Source organism: Ursus maritimus, unplaced genomic scaffold (assembly GCF_017311325.1).
Source record: "Ursus maritimus isolate PB19 unplaced genomic scaffold, ASM1731132v1 scaffold_5, whole genome shotgun sequence".
NCBI lineage: Eukaryota > Metazoa > Chordata > Mammalia > Carnivora > Ursidae > Ursus > Ursus maritimus.
In genome coordinates this window covers 20413896-20439544 of record NW_024426663.1, presented here as the reverse complement: position 1 = coordinate 20439544, position 25649 = coordinate 20413896, and the positions used below count along the sequence as shown (strand labels likewise).

Sequence of the window (25649 nt, the reverse complement as noted above, 5' to 3'; positions counted from 1 at the left end):
CTGCTTGCTTAGATAAAATTACAACACATGGCTTAATTAGTACGATGTGTACGTTCACGAGGGAAGGCACACTTCCCATCGATTTCTTTCCCCATTCTCGGCAAATTGCATCATGAAAATGTTTTGGAGAAGGAATGGTGCCATTCTCTGAGCAGTGTTTATTATCTAGCACTTCTATGAAGTGAACAATTAATAATTGAGTAATTCTAACAAAACTCTACCATTCATTTTGGTGGCAAATATCATCTCTATAATCCAGTAACTTCCACCCTGAGGATTATCACACGTATGTGACTAGATGGCCACCTGAGGACAAATTTGAAACCCTTTGTGAACTAAACATTGTTCTTATTATTTGTCAACTGTTTGAAATTCTCCTCTTAATTTCTTGGGGTCTTAAGAGCTTGTGGTCTAAAATGGAAATATCCATTTCAGGATTAACATGCTAAACTGCTACAGTTGATGTTTAATTGGAATCAATGGTCAGTTTGGTGAAGATAAATCTGAGGAAATAGGATACAGAAGTGTCTCCTGGAAGAGACAACAAAAGGTAGAGAGAGAGAGAGAGAGGGCTTGAAAGTAATAGCTGGAAGCTCTAAATTTGTCTATTATTTATTTTATCTAAGTTATAAAAAAAATCAGTAAACACTAGTTATATAATTAATTTATTGAATCATGCTGGAGCTATCTCTATTTTTTTTTAAAGGACTTATATTCTCAGGGTACTTTATTTGAACTTAGATATTCATTAGGTTTTTTTTAATTATAAAAAAGTTATAGTTTCTCTCTTTATTTAATTCCATGAAAATAGGTGATTTCATCATCACTGACCTCTAATGTTCCTTTCAGCCCCAACTCCTTATGATTCCTTCTTCATATTTTTTTTCCTTAGGAAATACCTCATGATGTTTGGTTCTGTTCTCATTTGGGTAGTGGTGCTGAGGTGGTGGGCTTATCTCTCTGCGGTTGTCAGTTTGGGGACAGTCTTGGTGGAGCGAGCTGATCCTACCAAGATAACCATTTAATAAAGTTTTTTTGGGGGGGTTATTATAAGTTTAAGATTTCTAAATTATATTTGGCTCAGCATATGGCATTGTACATAGCTTTTCTTGCCTTTCTCTTTATTGTATTTCTAAATTTTTTATAGATAACAGAAAGCACTGACACCTTTAAGAGGGATTTATTATAGACTCACTTATGTTTCCTGTTGTATTTCTGAAAATCTGTGTCAGAAAATACACTGCCTGGAACTAGGCAGTCAGGAGATTTTTAATTTTAAAGAACTCTATGAATATTCGTAGGTATATATATATAGATATAGATATATACTTATGTTAGAGTAACTCAGAATTTCTCTAATACCTGTGCAACTTCCAATAAACACTTTAAAAATAGAAATTCCTATTTAAGATGGAGAAATTTTGAAAAAAATTTGAAAAATTTCCAGAAAAAATAGATTGGGTTTATAAAACTTATTAATTTCATTGAATTGAAGTAAAGTGTGTCATAAGTAGTAACAAATTTCTATGCTTTTTTATTGATTTAAGTAAAAGGACGTAGTTTAAGAAACCAACCCATTAGGATCTGAGGTACCTCAAAGTAGAAATCATGAAAGTTGCATCTCTTAAAAATTTAATAATTGGAATAGAATAGAAGAGAAAAAGAAGGTGTTATTAAATGGACATATTTTCTGTAAAATTACTGGTAAGGCTGGTGAATTCTGATCAATAAAATCTTTATAATGGTTTTTCAGCAGTGAGCATTTAAACTATAAAATTGGCACCGTGTGACTTCTTAAGTATTAAATACTGTCAAAGATATAAGAAATTGTGGATATTTAATTTTTTAATAATAAGTGTTCTCTGAATGAGTGCACAGAATCAGCTTTGATATTTTGCAGAATTAATAGTTATGTATGAAAAAAAGTCACAAGGAATGTCTATTGAAGCAAACATTGAACTCGTAACTGAAATTAAAAATGTTTAGTCCAAATTTTTTCTCTGGGTCTGCTGCTTTATGCTGTATGGTGAAAGCCAACGAGAAAGTACATTTTTATACAAACACATTAACTTTCAACAGAATTCCTTCAGACCGTGTCAGGTGTATAAAGTGAAGTGAAGCTTCATGCTTTCCAGTCATATGCCAGTAGTGTGGGTTCCCTAGAAGGAAGACAGAGGACAAGTTTTCAAAGAAGTGAGCTTTTGCCTGCAGTGGCTTAGATGACTCACTCTGTCACAGGGGATAATTTCACTGCGACCATTGAGATTTTTGTTATTTTCTTTCTGGGAGAAGGAATAGATGGGTTTATTTTAAGTACTAGGCAAAGGGATTGTTAGTGGGAATTTTGCACAAAACGACCCAAGATGTGAGGTGGACAGGATCATTCATATTCTTAAGATATGTTACTTCAAAATATGAGTATAATTACCCTTGAAATGTTACTTTTGAGTGTTTTTTTTTTAAACTTTTTCTTTTTTTTCTTAGAGGGTTAAGGAAACACTTAAAATAATGACTGGGGTTGGTGGTATTTATAGGCCAGAATTGTCTGGAAGTCCTTTTTTTCATCTTCACATAAACAGATGACCGTATGTAAAATAACCATTATATACTCTCAGTATTTTAAAACTGACTTTCATGTTTGGAATGCTCCTGACATCACCTACAAAGATCGGTTCTGCTGTCCATGGAAGGCGTAGAAAACTAAGCTTTGTCATATGCTCCTGCCTTCCTGTCAATAAGCTCACCTCAGGCTAATGAATGCAGACAGGTCTGTACTGTGCCGAAGTTGTATGTAAACTGCTCAGGATCATTTGGGGCCCCACTGGCACCTCTCAGAGCATTCCTGTGTTTACAGCCCCCAGAATATCTTGGGCAGTGCTTGTTTCCCTAGGTCTGACCTGTTGCTAAGAGTCAAGCCACTGTGTAAAAAGAAGTGCCTCATTTTCACAGGGGCTGCTCTGCAGAGCAAATGGCCATGAGTTCTCTTTTCCTATGACCACAGTGCTGCTTGGGTTTGCTCTCTAGAAAAATGCATTGATATATTTGCAGCTGGTGGGGGCACTGCTTTATTGCCCATCGTGGAATGCATACTGAATAAAAACCACTACGAATTGTAATAAGCAATCTTAGATGCTTTTCAGGTTACTCAGATGTTCAAACACGCATAACCAACCATCAATATAAGAAATTCAGCTCGAAGCTGTTAGCGTATTATATAGTCTGTGACTTTTCAACTCAGGGAATGATACTCATTTCTCTATCTGTCCCGTTCAGAACAACTTCTCCTTTATTGCATTTAGAACAGTGTAACTGAAAGGCAATAAGGAAAGGCAATATCATAGAGTGGTTCACATTACGCTGAATTTTATTGTAGTCTGACATTGTGAGTGAACCTTTGGAATCCTTGAATGCAGCATAAAGGCAAAACCTGCTTCTAATGGACTGAAGAAAAATACTCTGACATAGTGATGAGTGGGGTGACTTCTAGAAATCATGACTTGAAAACATTTTCTGAACGAGTGCTATTTTTGTTGTCCCAATTCACAGAATGATATTAAAACAGCTTGCCATTGGCCAGAACTACCAGTTTTTTTCCCCTAAAGGCAGGGCTTCATTTTTAAAGACATAAGGTGATCTACAACTCTTCTAAACTCCAGCTAAAAAAACCTGTATCTTCCATTCTCCTCTGATTCTTCTCCTAAATGGTTATGTCAAAAGTATTAGAATTTAGGTGCTGTGAGAGTTTCCTCTTTAATCTTTTTATTTTCTTATTGTAAAATGGACACATCAGTGGTATTTATAATTATGAAATTTATATTTTTTCATAGAAAGCAACAAATTATTTTATTATCTCCATTGTTCTCTGCTCTTAAAATATATGGTTGTATATTCTTTAGGCTTGAATTATTTTACAGAGAGCTAGTGTAGATGTATTTTTCAACTACTATGGGAATTTTGATGGGAATATTAAAGAGCTCGTCAACATGGGGCCCTTTCTCTGGAATCTTATGGTTCAAATTAGAAATGAACAGTTAATTAATATGATGGATAAGTTAGACTGAGAAGCACGAATTTTTAGAGGATGTCAGAAAAAGAATCTCCCCTTTTGTTAATACAAACTATTTTTTCCCTGTTTCCTCCCTCACTGCCATGTCCCTGTCCTTCACTTTTCCCCAATTAACCTCTTCTGTTGTTGTACCTGGCACATAGTAGGTGCAGAGTAAATATTTGTGTGTGTGAATGAATGAATGAAGGATGTTCAGGATACAAGAGCTTGTTGGTTCACTTGAGTCATCTGGCTCTTAACAGTGCTCAGTGTATAAACTGGACGTGTTGTTGACAACTTTCTTTGCTCTTTGTGTGCATAAGCTAAGAATAAACAGCAGTGAAGGGAAGGGAGTGCTTCATTCATTGGAGGATTACACCATCATAAACTCACCAAAGTGTACCACACAGAGCCAGTGATCACAGAAGACAGGCAACCCAGGCCCCATCATTAAATATAGAGCCTGTCTTCACTGTTTTTATCCAAACAGACTCTGTATTTTGGAAATTTCCACCACACTTCCTTTTGAGTTACTTCTTTGCTGAAGTAGACTTGGTCAGGAAAGCTGGAAAAGCAACAGCTATACATTCCCTTGTCCCCCTGCAGAGACTGTGGTGTTAATGCTTTTTGACTGACTTTTATGTCCCTGACAAATTTCTTTTTTTTTTTTTTTTTTTTAGATTTTATTTTTTATTTATTCGACAGAGATAGAAACAGCCAGCGAGAGAGGGAACACAAGCAGGGGGAGTGGGAGAGGAAGAAGCAGGCTCACAGCAGAGGAGCCTGATGTGGGGCTCGATCCCACAACGCCGGGATCACGCCCTGAGCCGAAGGCAGACGCTTAACCGCTGTGCCACCCAGGCGCCCCTTCTTTTTTTATTTTTTATTTTTTTTTATTTTTTAGATTTTATTTTTTATTTATTCGACAGAGATAGAAACAGCCAGCGAGAGAGGGAACACAAGCAGGGGGAGTGGGAGAGGAAGAAGCAGGCTCACAGCAGAGGAGCCTGAATGTCCCTGACAAATTTCTCTATTCTAGTTAAGATTTTGGGGGGTCTATCTTCTATGAAAAGTGGTCTCTCCTAAGTGAAAGCACCTCATATAAGAGAAGGCTCAGTTTGCAGTCAAGAGAATAAGCAGACAGCAAACTCTGACATTCAAAGCGTTGAGTTGCAGCAACTAAATGATTCCTCTTTCTCTAGACCAAGTAAAAGCCGTCACACCTCAAGTCAGTATCGTTAATTGGACACCAACCATCTAAGGAAACTCAGGTAGAATTGATTAAGTTATTTGTGTTTTGCCAGAAATGTTTCACACCCAAAGGCTCAGCATTTTTCCTTGTCACTAGTGAATTGTGTGTGTGTGTGTGTGTGTGTGTGTGTGAGAGAGAGAGAGAGAGAGAGAGTGAGTGTTAAGTAGTATCTTCGTGTTTGGTTACTTAAAGTATGCAACATATAATCCTTCATATAGTACTGAAAATAATTTTAATATTTTATACAAAGTTTTAAAATAGTTAATATTTAATACATTTTTATGAAATTAAAATACTTTTAAACACTGAAAATAGTTTTTAAGTGTTTTATTGAATTGTTTTAAATATTACCAAAAATTTACTAAAACAAGAAAATAGGTGAGAATAATTGTTGCAAAACCACAATGAAGGAAGAAATGTGCTTCTGCTGCCAAAGTAATGGTGTGATAACCCCATCGTGTGGGTTCACAATCCTCTGAACAATCTTCTAGTTCCTGAGTCATATCCATTGGCCATTTGGCTTGTTTCAAAGGTACTTATATTCCTTTACTTTCCTCTAATGCTTTATACTAACCTAAGGTAGCTTGAATATGTTTCTATTCCTTGTCACCTAAAAAAGCCAAACATACTCATGTTATGAAGGTAATATATACACTCATATATTTTGTGGAAGTAGTTTGTAAACCATAAGCTAGTGTTCAAATATGAGGTGGGATTCGAGAAGTTTAGGATATAAATTAGGATATAAATTTATATTTGTAAAGGCTTATTAAAGAAAAAATTTATTTGGTGGTCAACTCCCATCTCTACTGTATAGGTATTGTCTGACTTTTTGAAGTAGTCTAGAGGTGGTCAGGACTTGTATATTCTAATAACTCCTTACTTGCCTGACTACTTATCTTTTGGCAACTTAAGCTTTTGGCAGAAAATGCAGTCGCAAAACTTCTGGGGAATTTATATAGTAGGTTTTTATCCAGAGTCATATTGATTATTATTTAGCATAAATTATTAACAAATTTAGATCTCTTTTTCTATCTCCGAACAGATAGGAAGGAAGAAGGTGAAATAATATTAGATACAGGCGTAGCAATAGAAAAGTCTTAACTGAGGACCTGGAATGAAAGAGAAAGCAGCCAACTTTAAGGGCAAATAGGACACACAGATATTTAATATAATAGTGGAGATTTACGAGGACATGAGACAAAAATTTTAAATTTGCATTCTAAAACATTTTTTATGGAAGCAAGTGCATTTAGAAAACATTTAGAAACTAATAAAAAATGGTCAAATGAAAGCATTATTATGTTTATATACTCAACAAATATTTATTTGGAAAACACATGTCTGGAGCCATCTCATTAATGAGTTGGTACTGTGTTTTGAATTGAAGGCAGTCTCCATCCATTCTCTCAAAAGGTGATGTTTGTTTGTCTTATATCCTCTCTGGACTTAATTCTCGGACGTTTCGACATAAATCAGAAACATTCTTTGGTAGATTGTAATATCTTAAGACACTCATCAAGAGCATAAGAGTTGATGACCTGAGATAAATGGAAAACTGTACATTTCTTCAGTTGTCCCTTTAACGCTGATCTAGTCACTAGTGTACTGGTGATACGAACTCTGCAGGTAAATCTATGCAGGTAAAATTCTATTAAAGTTGATGGCCGTGCATCTAAAGAAAGAGTTTGGGGACCCTCTGGACGTGACCAAAAAAATCTCAGTTTTTTGATATTATATTGAAAACAATTCAATCTGTAAATAATGTTTTAGGGCAAAAGCTTCATTTTATCCCTTCCATGTAACAACTGCCCTTTGTAATGAAAGCGTTTGGTTAGCGCTTGAAGGCTAAGAAGGGAAGTAGAGCTGGTCTAAGGAGGCCCCCAGCTTTCAGCGTGCTGTTGCTCGATCATGAAGGGATACTTACTCTCTGCTCTCCCCACTCTGACACACCGATCATTTGCACTTGGGGAACGTACCTTCAATACCGAGTTATTCCTGAAAACAAAACAAGGGCACCAACGTGCAGAGCTGGGAGACGACTAGGACAAGAGGGATGAGAAGGTTGCACACACAGCTTCCTTCCCTTCCCTATTTTTAGGTCTGGGCATGAATTGTCAGTTGCCAATTAGTTACAAAGAGGCTTGATTCAATCCACTTCATTGTTTCCTCTCAGATTGGGAATTTGTTTTCTGTGAAGGTCATTATTATAACAAAACTCAACTGAATTATAGAGCAAAAATGTGACTGATCCATGTATTTTATTGTAAGGAGAATCAACCCATGATACTGAAAAATATTAGGCTACTGCATATTGAGTTCTGCAGTTTTTGTAATCTTAGCGGGCTCTTCAGAGTTCCAGATCTGCAGTCTACTGACTGTATGAAAATTTGCCATCCAGATGCCTGCTGCCAACAAACTGATGTTACTCCGTGTTATCCAGCTTGGCCTTGGAGACCGAAGGCCAAAAAGCATGTTGACTTTTTATGGTAAAAAAGTGCATCAGGAGGGCAACTACATACTAGGTTACCCTCCCAGGTTTGACCCCTGTCCTTAGTTTTTTATTGCCCGAACTGGCACCAAAGAAACTCCTTGAAAATAACACATTCCTTGTCCATTCAGTGGTTAATGATGCTTAAAAAAACCAGTTTGTGACTGTGACCTAAATTATGCCAGAAGCTGTAAAACCATGGTTTCTTTAAATTCAAATATGACCCCATGCCTGAAAACCACTACACTGACCCTACAGTACTGTTGCTGAGTGTGCGTGTCCTCACATAAACACACACATGCACATTCACACACACACACACTCACATACACACAAAACACTTGGCATTAAATGACTCGATAAAAGAAATGGTATTTTTCAGACTTCCATGTTAAAGAAAAGGCTCATGAAAGAGATGTAAGTGAGCTTTAAGCCAAACATTTGTTTGGCTTTGCTGCAGCAGGCTGCAGGAATGTAAACTTTTTTTTTTTTTTTTCAATGACTTCAGCTCTTAATTTGAAAGCTAGGATTTTTAGGAGTGAGCAAGAGACTATATTTGGCCAAAAAATTCTGCTGGCTTTACTTAGCCACTCTGCACATTCAAAACAATACTTCTTTATCAAAAAAACAATAGTCTGTTTTATTCACAGCACATGTAGAAGTTGGAACATCGACTGAATTCCACTTTCTTCTCTCGCAGTGTGTCTGTAACCAGCTAATGAGCTGCAACAGAGCCTGGCCTTCATTTTCAGCAAATTAAGTTCATCCCTCATAGGAATTGTGGTCTGGCTGTGGCACCGCTCCTAGGTATGGGTGGGATTTGTTTCTTCTACCAGCTGTAGGTTAGCCACATGGGTACGTGCTGTCGCACCACACAACAGAATTTTCTCTATAATAACCAGTCTAAGTAGCCTTTTACCCCACAAAAGTAGATCCCATTTAATTTACTTTGTGTTTATAGCACTCCCTCTCAAACCGCATCGTTGGCACAGACCGATATTTATACAACTTTTTATTTTAAACTATTTATTTAGAGTTGAGACTTCAGTAGCACTCCCTGTCAGATTCATTGAGCGTGCTTCAATTCAGGATACTGAAAATGTAAATTGGGAAGAGTGATGTGTGTTCGTGGGATTCTTTTCTCCAGTGCATGGACACCCACACAACTCTCACTGAAGCAAAGGGAGGTTACATGTGTTGATAAAATCTGTGATACAGATTGCTGATAGGACACTTTATGTTGATGGATGGTTAAAAATAATTGCTCTTGCCTATTGTGTCTCCATATTTCTTTGACAATGTAGTGGATCAAATCAGTTATGTAAGATGCATCTAAAAATTTCTATTTCAGAAGTAGCGGTGTCGCGGGGGAATCTCTTTTTCCTCCACAATGCTATATTCCGTTGCTCAGCTATTCTAATGGACATCTCTAGTCAAATAGGTACTTGTCGCAGAAGAAGAGGGAAATAAAGTTCTTGATTTTTTTTATCTGACCTCTGCTTTGGGGCTTTACTCAAGTTATATATTTCTTAAATAAAGCTTTTAGTTTTTTAACTTTTAAAGTGAGGGAAGGGATGTCAATTTCAAATTGACATTTAACCACATAAAATAACGTGCCATGTGGTCAATTTTTCTGTCCACAGTGGGCATTTCATACTGTTAATGGCACTGAGCTTTCATTTTCAACTGCATGGTGCTCTTAAGTCTTACATTATTTTGTGATCTAAAAATACAAGCAAAGTCTTGCTCACATCTTTGATCCTCTTTTACTTTCTTCTTTTGGTAAATACCTATCTATTTTCAAGATCCAGCTCATATATTGTTTCTTCAGTGAAAAATGTCTCGTCTTCTCAAAGAACATTGTAGCTCCATTGCGGTGGGATATATCTTTGGCGATGTTAACCAGTGCTTTTGTCCTCCTAGTATTTCCTATAAGCCCTACCCTTCCTCTGCATCCAGGAAGCTAGGCTACTTCAGGGGAAGGGACAGAAAGTAAAACAAGTCGCAGTAAAGGAGTCGACTTTTTTGTTTTTGTAACTCAAACTTGAAGTCCCACTTTAGAAAGCAGAGTTGAAGGAAGAAGGGGTCAGTTTCTGTCGTGCCGTCCTCAGCTCTGGGTTAGATAAGATTTCATGGGTCCAGGAAAGGGAAGGGAGTTGAAAAGGGAAGAGAGCTTGGGTGTTGGTGCCTAAACCCAGAGAGTGCCGGGAGTGGTGAAGAAGCAGAGAAGTACTAGAGAGGTGTGGACAGTAGCTGTGAGAGAGCGGGACTGGTGAGGTCTTGCTCCAGGGATGAGGAGGATGGCCCAGGTCATCACAGAGGAGATGGGGGCTTCTCCACAGAGTCCAGTGAGGACTGGGTTCCTCACCTCCACCCTGCTCTCCAGACTCCCTGGCACTTTTTAAGTCTCTTGGAACTTAGAGGTAACCCAGGGGAGAGGGAGCTAGAGGAGGCCCTAATTTTTGCTACTGCGTGAATGGGAGCTTCAAATCAAATATAAATTGTTATGGAAAAACAATGAAGTGATAGAGTTTTTGCACATCTGTGTTTGGTGGCTCCAGGTTTGTATGAGTCAAAGGAATTATATCTTCGTTGTTGTCATACTCCTCTGTCAGAGAGGATGACACATAGTAGGCACACAAGAAACGGTTGGTAGCAAAATGAGTCAGTATTGTAGGGCCTGAGCTGCATGCCAACTGCTCCATATCTTTGATCTGGTTTCTCTATTGGGTCAGGGGAAAAAAAAAAAAGTCTTGCCTTGTTTTTGCCTGCTGCATGCCAGCTTGTCCTGTTTACTCCTGTGGTTTCCCGAATTCCCAAACAATGCGGCATTGCCTGAAATTACACTTCAGCGTTTTCTGGAGCGTTTCTGCTGCCCACCCTACTTGCAGTGACTCCACTTCAATTCCTTGTATGCCAGCTGCTGTGATAACTCACTGTCACTAAACGTCTACATGCGTCCACCCCAGAGGAGTTAAGTGGAACCACATCAATGCTGGGGAACTGGCTGTCTTCCAGAGCTGCACTGTGGGTCATTCTGTCTCATGCTTTGGTGAGGTCTATTTTCTCCATGGCCTTTCAGTGGGGAGAGGGGCCTGGGATAGGGCAGAGCCCAGAAAATAGAAACAGAATGCCCAGCGTGGGTGGAAAATATCCCCTTTCTCTCTTGAGTAGAGAAGATCCATTCAGGGGATGTTCCACTTATATATTCCCTGCTAGTCTAATTTTTCCAAAATTTGGTTTGCTTGTTTCTGGCACCTGTAAACCAGATGGGATATCCACTGACATACTGAGTTGTGTAGGACGAGGGGGGCTGTTCTGTTTCCTCCTTCAGCGCTTGTAAATTCATCCACCATTTCCATAATGCAGTGCGTAAACCTCAGCATCCACATCTTGTAAGTCCTATTTGTGTGATCTAAAAAGTTCTCAAGCACTTTTGAACTTTCACACATTCAGTAGCAGGGTCACAGGGATGCCTTTTACACGTGTGTCTGAAAATATGTCAGTGTAAACTGCCCTCTGCTTCTTTCATAAATCAATTCATATCGTTTTGGTTGCAAGTAGCCAAAAACTCAATTCAGCCTGGCTTAACAAGAATGTGGGGGCCTTGGGACACCTGGGTGGCTCAGTCGGTTAAAGGTCTGCTCAGGTCATGATCCCAGGGTCCCGGGATCGAGTCCCACATCGGGCTCCTTGCTCAGCGAGGAGCCTGCTTCTACCTCTGCCTGCTGCTCCCTCTGCTTGTGCTCGTGCTCTCTCTTTCTCTGAAAAAGAAATAAATAAAATCTTAAAAAAAAATGTGAAGGCCTCATAACTGAAAGGTGGTGTAGTGTAGGTGGCTCCATTTTGTCAAGAAAACCTGATTTTTTTCTATCTCCTCACTCTGCCTTCCAGCGCCTTCTTCATGGTCATGAGATGACTACTAGTAGCTGACAAAACAAGGGCTACCCATTTTCCTGTTCATGTCTTGCAGAGACATGGGAGCCACTAAGGAACCTCCTTTTCCAGAAGCCCTCTGCAAATATATCCTGAAATCGTATCTCCCCAATTTTCTTTTCTTTTCTCTTCTCTTCTCTTCTTTTTTTTTTTTTTTAAAGATTTTATTTATTTATTTGACAGAGAGAGAGACAGCCAGCGAGAGAGGGAACACAGGTGGGGGGAGTGGGAGAGGAAGAAGCAGGCTCACAGCAGAGGAGCCTGATGTGGGGCTCGATCCCAGAACGCCGGGATCACGCCCTCAGCTGAAGGCAGACGCTTAACGACTGCGCCACCCAGGCGCCCCTCCCCAATTTTCAAACACATAAGATATACGTGGAACATGTCCCTCTCCTCGTCCTTCCTTTATGACCTCTAACATTTGTCTGTTAACATAGATGAAGGCAATGAGGACGGTAGAACATATCACCATGGCTGGATGGAACTGCAATGAAGAATATGCTCTCAGTGACACAGGCTCCAGCTGCCTGCAATTAATCACTCTCAATTAATCAATCAATTGAAGCTGATTGGGATTGTGAAAAGAATCTAGTGAAGTTGTGTTCAAGCTCCAGCATTGCTGTTTACTAGATGTGTGATCGCAGGCAATTTGTTTCATCTCCCAAAAACCCAGTTTTCAAATGACATGCTTGTAAAAGCATGCTGATAATGTCTATGTTCTTCAAATGCCGGGTATTATTATTATTATTAATTATTATTCCTGTTGTCAGTAAAACAAGAAAACTGGCCTTCATCTTAAGAGATCTGTATCAAAAGGTTTTGTAGGTATCAGAGTCTTCATTCAAAAATAAAAGTTTAGGGTGCCTGGATGGCTCAGTCGGTTAAGCATCTGCCTTCGGCTTAGGTCATGATCCTGGGGTCCTGGGATTGAGCCCCATTATCAGACTCCTTGCTCAGCGGGGAGCCTATTTCTCCCTCCCCCTCTGCCTGCCACTCCCCCTGCTTGTGTGCTCTCTCTCTCTGTCAAATAAATAAATAAAATGTTTTTTAAAAATTTAAAAAATAAAGGTTTATACACAATTTGAAGTGGGCAAGACGCTGTGCTAGGTGTTTAGAATATGGTGTTTATAAATAAATATGAATATTAATTATATCTGTAGAGATAAAATAATATAAAATGATGTAGGAGTTTGAGTTGCCTCTTCCAGGGAGTATCTAGAAAAGTAGAGAGGGCTTTGGAGAAAGAAATGACCAGCTTAGAGCTGAGTAGCAGTTTGCAAATGGGAGGGACTCAAACAAGAGACAGGTATTTGGTTAGAAGGTGCAGGTGCCCAAGAGGATAAATGAGATCTGGATTGAAGGCCATGGCAGTGAGAAAGGAGACAATGGGTAAGTATAAGAACTGCTTCAAGCGAAGAACAAAGAAAGCTTGCCAATTTAGTGATTAGGGTTTTTGAAATGATGGCAACGGAAAATGGAATGTCATTGATTCTGAAGGTTTGGGTGTGACTGATCTCAGAAAAGGGATGAAGATGGGGTGGGGGAGGGGAAGGAGATGAGGGTACCAGATACTGTGCTAACCAATTTACAGAAAGCCCTTAACTTCATATAAATCATCTTAATTAATTCCTCCAAATAACCATGCCAGTTATTAGTATTCCTTTTTTTTTAAATAGGTGATGAAACTAAAAATGAGCAATTTTTTTGTTTCTTTGTTTTTTTTTCCTTTAAACTGGTAATTCTAACTAATACATACACAGAAAAACCATAAAGGAAACCCAAGTGGTTATTTGGTCAGTTAGATTAACATAGTCATTCTATGTGGACAATTCAGGTCAAAAAGGCCACCCCACTTTCCTCACCAGATACCATGCTGTGATTGTTTATGTGTGTGAGAATGTGTTTGGAGAGGGAATTATTTTTACTATAGAAACTTTTGTCTTTGTGTTGGTTATTTAACATTGGCTTCATTAACACTTAGATATGCCTGGAAAATGTAGTTCCATTATGTTGTCTATAACACTCTGGTTCTCTTATAAATTTAAAGTTCTCTGTGGTTTAAAATAAGGACCACTCCAGTAGTTAAAATCATCCCTTTAGGTAATGTTGCTGCTTTAGGAAACCATGCTTTGTGTTCTGTCCACTCCTAGGTACCCTCCTACTTGGTGAATGCATGTGTGGTGGATGGGTAAGACTTTCACAGTCTTGGGGTACCTGGGTGGTGATGTTGGTCAAGTGCCTGACTCTTGGTTTTGGCTCAGATCCCAATGTCAGGGTTGTGAGATGGAGTCTCACCTGGCTGCACCCTAAGCATGGAATCTGTTTGGGAGTCTCTCCCTCTCCCTTTGCCCTTCCCCCTGCATGCACGTGTGTTCGTTCTCTCTCTCTCTCTCTCTCTCAAATAAATAAATAAATAAATAAATAAATAAATAAATAAATCTTTAAGAAGAAAAGACTTTCACAGTCGAGGAGTGGTGAGGAAGAGCTAGTATCTTTGTGTGTAGAATCCTCTTGTTCTTCTGATTTTCAAGGTCATGTCCCTTGTCTACTGTCTTGCTGGCACTTAGCTGATGTGGCACCTTTTGTTTTGGCTTGGTCAGTTTGCTCTTACCTTGGTTTTCTCTGTTGTATTCCTCATATAGCTCCCTGGTGGAAAGGCCCTATTGACCCTCTACCATGGAGGCATCTTGCTTACTAGCTTTTAACTCAGCTGCCTCCTTAGTTCCCTATGGGTTTAGGGTGGGGTGCTATGGGAATGCCTGGTTTCAATCCAAGCCAGAGTGAAACAAAGCAGAGTCTAGGAAAGTCATTCCTCAAAGCCAACAGATGAACTCTCAGGAAGTCACCATGTGGGGCCACCCCAGGGTGTGGGGAAGGTTCATTCTAGTTGATAGGGAATTTGAAGTCACTCTTTCCTTGGGCTTCCTGTACCTTACCACTAAGAGTGAAAGCCAGAAAGGGAAATTGGGAGGCAGTCTCAGATGACTTTCCATAGTCTATCATCCTCAGCCCCCAGAAACAGAAGAGGTAGGCTTTACTTCCCTTCCTGGTTGTCCTGAGCCTCTCTACCAGAAAGCAGCCAGCAGCACGGCCTGGAGAGTTCTTAGGTGGAAGGTACCCTCTCTTCATAATGAAAATTCTAGATTGAATTCTCCAGGCTGGGGGTCCTTGAAATGTTAAGTAGGAACTAAAAGAATTAGCAAATCAATGCACTCTCCACAAAGGCTTGCTTGCAAATTACGTTCTTATCCTTTCCTGGTCTAGGGAAGTAAGTTTTCTGGCTCTGCTTTGAAGGTGAGAAGCTACAAAGACAATGTGATTTAGGAAACGCCATGAAATGCATTGGTTTAATATTTGCAAAATACCATCCCTAGTGCAGTTACAAAGTTACAATCAAAAGTCCAGAAATCTGTGTAACTGAATATGCAGTTTATACTGTCTAGCTTCTGGTAAAATTAACACACGAATCACTTTCTAATCCATTTTGTCTAGCAAGTAGGAAAGGTGGAAAGCTGGTTTTATTGTGAGCTATAAGTGGGTTAAAAACTAGTAGATTATATTTAGAATACAGCCTGTTAAAAAAAAAAAAGAAATAATTACAGCCACTGTGACAAGAAAAACAGGCAAACACTTCTTTTATCAATAAATAACGAATTAACAAAAAGGTGACTTTTACAGTGTAATATTCTTAGGCTGTTTTTAAACTGGCATTTTTAGAGATTGTTTTCTAAGTGTTTTGTCAGGGAAAAAAGCTTTCGTAAATTTTATTTTATGAATGCTACAGTTTAGAGTTCTGTTTTATGTGATAGCAAAATAAACGCACTTCTTTTATACTTTTTTCCCCCATTAGATTTCAGTATTTGAAGCAGGCCTTGTCAAATAGAGGTGAAAATCAAATTATGGTAACATGAAAAGTGTACCTAGAAAATCGTGTGAATTCTTTAATAAAAGCTCTAAATTTGCTTTACTCGAAGGAATATTTCCTTCATGGTGCAAACTGATAATTAGAAGTATTGAATTAGATATTTGTAGAAGAATAGTGGAAATTACCCATTATTGCACTGCATTATATCTCTTAGTTTTGGTATTCTATGCTAATTATGAGCCAAAATTTCCCCCAACTTCGAAACTCATCATAAAAGAAACACATATAATGGACCACATTTCCTAAAATAATCTCTGAAATTATGGACACATTTATTTGTGTTAATGTGAGGTTTGCATTTTAATTTAGACGATGGCGCTGTGGGTTGCTTTTCTGAATAACTTCTTTGAAAGACAGTTTGTAAGAACAGATAAAAGGCAATTATAACATGAACCCTTCTCTTCTCTCCTGTGTGCTCCGAACGGCTTAAGTCCAGCACCATTTTTTTATTGCACTTGTCAAACCTTAACGTTTTAAAGTTTTTCATCCAAATAAGCATATATAAAATTACATATAATGGATGGAAGAATTATGGCAGTACCTGTTTTTCCCTTCTCTTCAATAATTATATGTGTATCTATTAGTCATATAAAAGTGTGGGTCTGTAACGGCTGTAGTCTTGTTTCTTGAGAGACGCCAGTTCCTCTTTTTTTCTTATGAACTTAGAAGTACAGATGTAATGTAATATTCTCACTCATGTAATATTATTATAGGCTTTTTTTCCTGCTGTTTTTGATGACTTAATCTTAAAAATTTAAAGATGATTTAAAAAAATTTCTTCCTCTGCATGTAGTAACTTAGACAACACCTCTGGAATTGCAACTTGCCTTGAGGAATTTGATACATATTTTAATAGTGGGCAGAGGAAGAAGCGTATTTACATATGATGCTTATAATTACTTTAATTTCAGGACTATAATTTGTCATCATTTCTGGACATTTTTATTTTTGGAAAAGGGGGTCCTGTTACCTGTTGCACACATAGTAATTATTGCTTCTAATGGAAGTTGTGTCTTAAACCTGAGCTTTCTAGCAACCACGCCAGGGAACTGATGACATTCTCTAACTCTCTACCCTGTGAGTTGGTATACAGTCTATTATCTAAAACTACAGTTAAGTATCATCGTCAAAACCTTTTTCTTAATATCTGAAAAATACTACATTTTCACATAGTTATGTCTTCACTTTGTAAAGTTTTATCTTAAAAGCAGCACTAATGAAAATGTGAAAATGAAGATCTCCTTTTTTCTTCAGTTTTATTGAGAAATAATTGACAGACATCACTGTCTAAGTTTAAGGCATACACAATGATGGTTTGATTTACATATATTGTGGAATGATTGCCACAATAGGTTCAGCTAACATCTGTCAGCTTATGTAGATACAATAAAAAGAAGGAAAAAAAGGAAAAAAAATTTTCTTCATGTGTTAAGAACTCACAGGATTTACTCTCTTAAAAACTTTCCTGTGTATCATAAAGCAGGTCACCATGGTGTCTATTACATCCTTAGTACTTATTTATCTCATAACCGGAAGTTTATACCTTTTGACCACCTTCCTCCAATTCCCCTTCTCCCCTCCTTCCAATTCTGGTAATTCAGTTTGACAGTTTTATTTCTGTTTTTTACATACCACATATAAGTGAGATCATACAGTTTTGTTTTTCTCTGTCTGACTTATTTTACTTAGCATAGTGCCTTCAAGTTTCATCCATGTTGTCACAGATGGTAGGATTTCCTCACTTTTATGGCTGAATAGTATTCCATATAATATATATATATTCCATTACATATTGTGATATACATATATCTCACAATTTTTCTATCCACTCTTTTCTTGCCTATTGTAAATAATGCTACTGTGAACATAGAGGTGCAGGTATCTTTTCAAGTTAGTGTTCTTGTTTCCTTTGGATCTATTTCCAGAAGTGGAATCACTAGATAATATGATAGTTCTATTATTAATTTTTTTTAAAGATTTTATTTATTTATTTGACAGAGATAGAGACAGCCAGCGAGAGAGGGAACACAAGCAGGGGGAGTGGGAGAGGAAGAAGCAGGATCATAGCAGAGGAGCCTGATGTGGGGCTCGATCCCATAATGCCGGGATCACGCCCTGAGCCGAAGGCAGACGCTTAACCGCTGTGCCACCCAGGCGCCCCTATTATTAATTTTTTGAAGATCCTCTATGCTCTTTTCCATAGTAGCTGTACCAATTTACAATCCCAGCAGCGTGCACAAAGGTTCTCTTTTCTCCCCATCCTCACCAGCATTTCTTATCTCTTGTCTTTTTGATGATGGCTATTCTAACAGGTATGAGGTGATACCTCATTGTGGTTTTAATTTGCATTTTCCTAATGACTAGTTACATTGAACAGTTTTTCCTGTATCTTCTTTGGAGAAATGTCTATTCAAGTCCATTGCCCATTTTTTAATTGGGTGATTTTGTTCTTTTGTTACTGAGTTGCATGAGGTCTTTATATATCTTGGATATTAACTCCTTATTACATATACAATTTGCAAATACTTTTTCCCATTCCACAGGTTGTCTAAAATCTCCTTTTTTTTTTTTTTTAACATATCATCCTTTGTGTGGCCTAAGAGGGAATTAGTTAACATGATTTTTAATTTGTCTCAAGGCCCGTGAAAAGAACTAGCTTTCTAGAATGTACATGGTTGAGGATTGTACAGAAATAAATATCTCCCCCTTGGAATTTAAATTGTATCTAGTAGTACTATTTTTATACCTCTTACTAGGAAATGAAATACCTCTAAATTTAGTGCTTTGGAATTTTATTTCCACTAAAAATTTCTTCAGATATGTGAGCACCATAGTAACAGCTTTGCAAGCTGATTCTTCATTACAGTTCCCCGATAAGAGCTTCACTCAAGACAGTTCCTTTGGGATGACTGAGACTAAAAATCAATTCTGATAACATTAGAACAAATTTAAAGATGGGGAAAAAAAAACAATCAGAGAAAGCATGCATGCTGTGGATAAACAGAGCTTCCCTTAAAAAAATTTTTTTTGATCAAAAGCTAAAATGCATTTTTCCCCCAAAACTTTTCATTCCTCATATTATTTTATATCTAGGTGAGACTTTTAACCCCTTAGGAAAAAATAACTCTTTTACCAGAGATAGGAAAAATTCAGCTGAATTTATTTATGGCATAAGTACAGGTCTTTTGCACGCTTTACAATGACAATGTTTTTACAAAACCTACCAGTAAGTAATAGGGGGTGTGTAAAGGTGAATGCAATGAGTCTATTTTAATAAAAAGTTAATAATTCATTATTTTCAAGAAAATCATTGCATTTTAAAAACCGTGTAGTACACTAGACTGAGCTCTGATCATCTTAGAAAGAAGTCTGTCAAAATAAATCAGGTTGATAACTGATTAGCAGAACGTGTAGTCTGTCATTTTTAAATATGTGACCAATTTCTTCACATAAATCTTACCTTTAAAATCTTCAAGGGGAAAATTTATTTTGGGCACATTGGCCATGAATATCAGTTGACATTTATACAGTGCACAGAATTTATACTGTGGGTTAGGATGTCGGCCATAATTTTAGGCTGATAGTTTGTAAAGGGAAGATTCCATTTTGTACTGTTTATAAAATGTTACTCTGCAATTCCATGCTCCAAGACTAACAAAGTCTATCCAAGTATAGTCAAGCACTGCAGTTTAACTTATTGCATTCATTAAACTAGGCTTAGATTGTCCTAATTATATGTTATCAACAATTAAGAAATGGATCACATGGCACAGACTGGCTAAAACATTCTGTATTCTTGGCTGGATGCCAGCAGAGGTGCCAAGTTCCATTCTACCTTGTCATCAGCTGCATCTCTGCTTTTGCAGTACAAGCAGCAGCTGTGCTAGACAAAATAATCTAAATTCTCACATGTACTTTTCCTTTAGGAAATAGCTCACACTGAATTGCATTTCTGGTGTGACTAGTGCTACACCTGAGTGAGTTTGTGCTGAAAACGTATTTTATGCAAATATAATTTTTAACCGATATAATCTTTCGTGACTTTCAAGTGCATTTGTCCTATCAAAATAATGGTCTTACTTTTCATGCTGAAATTATTACCAAATGGATTCTGTGGGCAGCAAAGTACTCTTTGCTCATTCGGCAATGATTTTCCTATACCTCAAATTACATAATTTTATAGGTGCTCTGTTTCAAAGGAAAACAATCTTTATTGATCCAGGCAGTCAGAGTTAATCATGGATCTCTGATCTCAAAACTCCTGGCAAAATCCTTTTATTCAGAACACCCGTGTGCCAGACGCTCAACACTTCACAAATCCTTGTGGGATGATGGGTTTTTCAAACAGTCTGATTGTTCAATCTAGTGTGGCTTCTGAAAGTGGAGATTCAGCAAGGCTTTCCCCTGAGCAGAGGCAGGCCCAGCCAATTTTATGAAGAGCTAAATTTGACCCAGCTTTACTTCAAATTGTCATCCTTGTTCTTGGTCACTTAAAAATGGATTTCAGAAGTTGTTCTTTCCATGTGTTTGATAGAAGACCCTGGAGTAGCAGGTGTGCATCGATTGCAGCAGGAGCAGAGGGGCAGGGTGCCAGGATGCCATGCTAGGTAAATAAACCCTAACAGCCTGAGGTCATTTGTTCCTCGAATAGATTCCATGAGAGACAATCATGGAAAGCTAGAAGAAACAACTTTAAAGTTCACCACAGAACTTACATAGGAGTTCACGTGTATTTTCAGGTTACCAAGTAAATTGGTTATTAAAAGCTTTACTTTAGGGGTGCCTGGGAGGCTCAGTCAGTTAATCATCCGACTCTTGGTTTCGGTTCAGGTCATGATCTCAGGGTCTTGAGATCGAGCCCTGCACTAGGCTCTGCGCTCAGGGAGTCTGCTTCTCTCCCTCTTCCTCTGCCCCCTCGCCCCCTCGCCCGCTCGCTCATGTGTGCGTGTGCATGTGCACGTGCGCTTTCTCTCAAATAAATAAATCTTTAAAAAAAAAAAGTTTTACTTCATCCTACACGAATTGAGGTGGAGGGGTCATGCTAAGTCCTTAAATAGAAAGAGAAGATACCAAAGAGATTCAAAAGACTCAGGCAAGGTCTTTAATTTACATACAACTTCTTCTGTGCCATTTTGTAATGGCATCTGCTGAGACCATTTCCTCATGGGCAATTTAACTTTTCAAATTTTACTTTCCACTAGGAAATCCTTTACAAGTCACAGAAATATGCCAAGAAATTCTTTTGCCAAAACCACTTCCCGGAATAATAATTTCCTTTGATTTTACAAAAGATTTCCCTCCTTTTCTCCTTTAGTAGATCATCTATTTAGGGATTCAGGTGAGAGCTCTTAGGAGATAATCTATTCTGTCTGATCTGTATAATATACTAGTCCTCTGTGCTCAAAACCCAACCAAATAGTATTATTACCTATTTGCATCCTCTTTCTCTCATTTCTCTGCTTTTGGTTTAATGTTGTGTACCAGGCCATAACATAAGAAATGCAAGTCTAGATAATCAATTTTTTTCTGGCCATCGGGTAACACAGTCTTGGCGAAATAGCATATTGGTGGTGGGTGTGTCTGTTTTGGTCACCATGGCCTCCCCAGCACCCAGATCAGTGTCTGCCCCAGTAGGTTCTTTGTAACAAGTGTTTGTTGATTTGGCTGCTTTCTTTATACATAACCTGTCATCTAGATGCGTCTTTCACTCTGCTTGTGATTTTTTTCACTCTTGGGGGAGTTCCTCTAAAGATATTCAGCCTTTTTTTGAGTGGTTAAATTTTCCTTTCCTCTTCGGACTTACTTTCCTCCTGGTCTTTTGTTAGAAACAACTTTTACCCACCTCGGGTACTTTTTATTGTCCATTGCTTTTCATACATCTTTTTTCTTTTGAAACGGACTCTCTTGCTTTCATTTGTCAGAATTTTTTTCCTCCTTTTATTCTCTTTCATGTTACCACGTAGGCTGGGCTAAGTTACTGGGACAGCTGCTCTCTGTGACCTCCTCCACACTGTGCTGACCACATCACCAACTGGCAGGGTGTGGCCCCTTAAGGTCTTCCAGGAGTCTTACTACCAAATGGAAATAATGGAGTAACGTTTTTGAGTTATAATTTATGATCTCTATGAGAGAATTCCAGTAATCTTAAGCATTTTAAAGCACATGTACTATATATATTACTTAAACGATTAGTAAAATTCTGAATCTTAAAATCAGTCTATTTCACGTGGAAGCTGTGTGTGAATACACGAATCAGATAATGGTCACTGGTTAGTAACAGCATCCGAAAGAAGCCCTTTCACTTGGAAGTGTATGCTTCTTCAAGGAAGCTGTTCTTAATAGAAGACTGTCTTGTCTTTTCTTTAAAAACTCGAAAGAATTTTTATTATATTCCTATTGTCTTTTGACTTGTAGAGCTACCGAATCAAGCCAAATCCTATTCTTCCACCAGCTTACCCCTTCTCCACTACATGTACACACAAGTATGTACATACGCTCACACTGTAGTCGGAAAAATAGGGTTTTTTTTTTTTTTTTGCCTTATTTGTGTCTTTAAGAGGATATCTATTTTTCCCTATCATAGGAATAGGGGTTAGTTTGGTTTTACTTCAAAATACGTGGGACTAGAACCAGAGTACAGTTGATCAGTGCCAAGAAACCTTTCTCTCTTTGTTTTGATTTGAGAGCCCAGTGGGCTGTTTTTGCCACTTCCATTCTTCTCCATTTCATCACAACCTTCTCTTCAGCTGCTGTGCAGTAAAAACATGTGTGTGTAGTTTCTGGTACTTCCACGGGGGGAAGCTTGACTGCTTAGGGGAATGCGCAGGACAAAGGGAGGTCCTTTACATTCTGTAGCCTGCAGGACAAATCACTGAAATCCTCTTAGATTTTAGAGGGGAATATCCTGAGCTATTCTGAAATCTCAAAAGGGCTAACAAAGTTCATCCCATTTGTCATTGAAATGTGACAGTGATATAGAACAAAACCTTTCCGCAGTGGGGGCTGGCTGCACCGAATTCCTTTTGCAACAAGGAAATTAGGTCAGAAGAAATTTAGGTCAACACCTTACAGAAATGCCCCCATGCCTGAAAGGAGCCAGGAGAACTTAAAATGTTACAAACAGAAAGGTTATTGTTTTTATATTTAATTTGAAAAATGGTACCTTCCAAATCTTAGTGTGTTATAAACTCAGTTATGATTCAGCAAAGAAAATTACCTCTTGCATCACTAGCGCTGCTCCTGATAAATCAAGGGGTGATCCCGAGGCACTTCTAACCAAGCCCAGCCCAGTCGACCCAGTTTAATCATGCAATTCAAGAAATATTTATCAAGTGTTCATTATGGTCAATGAACCTATTAGATAATTTAAAGGTTATAAAGATTAATAAGCACCCTCCTCCCACCAACTCCATCTTTGCCATTAAGAAGCTTATAAGCTAAAGAGGAGTAGAAGGTTAGGGGTACATGAAAGTGCAATATAACCTATAATTCATTGATTCTCTCATCATATGGTAAATGAGCTCCTATGTGCCAACACCCGTGAAAAGTGACATACAAGAGTTAAAGCAAATTGATTCTGAATGAATAGGAGAAAGAGATTGGGTCAGCTGGGGGTGGGCAGGAAGGAATAATTTCTTGAGACAAGGGCAGCGTAAGTGAACTTTAAGTGGGTCTAATTTCAGCAGATGGTGATGTGCGAGAGATGCGTGAGTGGAAGCAGCACACAGGGTACTGGGGGCGTCTGCACCCGGAGGAGGGGACACAAGTACAGGCAGTGGCTGAGGAGTTTAGGAAGAGAGAATAGTATGTGCAAAGACAAATAGGTAGAAAAGAAATGTGTTGTATCTGAGGGACAACTAATGATCCATTTTGACAACGCTGAGCACAGAAAACAGAAATTGAAGTAATTAGAAAAGTAAATCAGAATCCTATTTAGATGTACCTGGAATGCCAGGCTGGGGAGTGGCGTTCATAGGGCAAAGCGTTCTTTGCCCCTGGATTCTGGTGATGTTAATGGCTCTTCTGACCAATTAATTAGATGGCTATTTGAATAAAGTTGAGCAAGTTAAACCATAAATCTTGATCCATCTACATGTTCTCCATGTCTCTAGATATAAGGTTACTTGATCAACATCTTATCCTATAAATGTAGAGCATATATTTTCAAAAAGAAACAAGTAGAACTTTACTAAATCTACTTTTAAAAAGTATCTTAACTGGGGGCGCCTGGGTGGCACAGCGGTTAAGCGCCTGCCTTCGGCTCAGGGCGTGATCCCGGCATTATGGGATCGAGCCCCACATTGGGCTCCTCTGCTGGGAGCCTGCTCTTCCTCTCCCACTCCCCCTGCTTGTGTTCCTTCTCTCGCTGGCCGTCTCTATCTCTGTCAAATAAATAAATAAAATCTTTAAAAAAAAAAAGTATCTTAACTGAAGTCTAATTTGGTGTTTGGCCAGTTTAAACAAACAAGCAAAATGAATGAGAATTATAAAAAATGAGCATATTTTTTATTTTCATTGGTTATGTGGCCACCTTCTCACTACATACATCAGTTAGCAAAGTCTGCTTTCAGCAGTGGAAACTTCATTATCACATCTAATTCTGGTTTGGTAGCACATTAAACTTTCAAACAGTTAATGACTCTGGTTTTCTTTCTGTTCAGCTTTACCTTTCATAAAAGTACCGTCAAGAGGAAAGAAATGACAGTAAGACTGAATTATGAACTTTAAAAAGTTGAGAACAAGTACCTACTTGTACTGTGAAAGCTGCTCTCTCTGCTCTTGATTAACTGTCTGCAATAGGTCAGTGGTGACCGTGGCGATGATTGTTGTAGCAGACAGGCAGGTGGGGGACCCAAAGAGAGGAGTTTCTTTTGGGTTTCTTTTTAATACAGGGATTATCCAAATTATGCTTTAATAAAATGGCTTATTTCCTAGGCTTGCTTCCAATATAGTCTGTAGATCATAATTAACTTTGTGTGTGTGTTTGTGCTGGGGCAGGGGGAGTGAGAGGAAGAGGTATGTGTGTGTGTGTGTGTGTGTGTGTGTGTGTATAAATACACACATATATACTTCACTGTATATATGAACTATATCTATATGCACAGTTTCATCTATAATACACACACATACACAGTGACTTAGATACTGATCTCCTACTGTATTTTCTCCATTGAGGTAAATAGTAATATCCCCCTGTTTTAGATGAATTTGAGGTCAGAGCAGTTAACTAAAGTCTAAATTAGGTGACTTGCCCCAAATCAAAAAGCTGGGAAGTAGTGGAATTCCAGCCTGGGCCTGACTGAACCCCATAGTCCAGAACACACACTTACTACTCCCTTGCTCCTTGCCTCCCTCTCATTCTTTCCTTTCTGGTCTTTTACTGAAGAATCAAATGATTCACAAAGGAAATACAATGAAGTAAGTAAAAATGACTTAAATCCATTGAAAAAGATATTACATAGCCAAAGGGAAGACCAGGATAAGAAAGAAAACACAGTGAGACTAGATGTGAATTTAATGACGATGATGACTGATTTCCTAGCAGCCAAGCTGAAGAAAGAAACTAGAACAGCCATTCATCTCACAAACCAGTTACTAGAAGTGATGAAAACAATGTCACCATTTATACAGCTTGTTTTTTATGATGGTCTTTGGTTATGATATTTGGTATAAGCCTCTGATGATCTGGCTTAATTTCTTGCTTTATCCTTATAATCTCATGTAAAGGTTCAAGCATGGTGCTCACACAGACATCCTGGCACAAAGAAACAAAATATTGAGGAATGGGTCCATACCTCAGACTGAGTGTTCATCCTTCCTGGAGAGACAAGCAGTCACATCTAAGTGATAACCGTCAAATGAGGGGGCTGATCTAGGACACTGTTGAGAATCTTTGCATCATTGCCATGCCACAGGTGCCTACGTATGTGTGCGTGTGCCTCCGTGCGTGTCTCACAATGCTCTGTTCTTTGTCTTTTCTCTCTTCACCTGTCATTAATTG

At 38.4% G+C, this 25649-nt stretch overlaps 1 long non-coding RNA gene across 4 annotated transcripts in view; it reads left to right on the top strand.

Annotated features, from left to right (window-relative positions):
• LOC103672151 overlaps nucleotides 1–25649 on the top strand; it is a 112354-nt gene that overhangs the window by 41983 nt on the left and 44722 nt on the right. For 3 of the 4 annotated variants that reach the window (XR_571077.2, XR_571078.2, XR_571075.2), the window contains exon 4: nucleotides 25376–25563. This is a non-coding gene — a long non-coding RNA (uncharacterized LOC103672151). Of the gene's footprint in view, nucleotides 1–5247; nucleotides 5317–25375; nucleotides 25564–25649 lie in introns of all 4 variants that reach the window. The other variant, XR_571076.2, reaches the window with a different exon arrangement.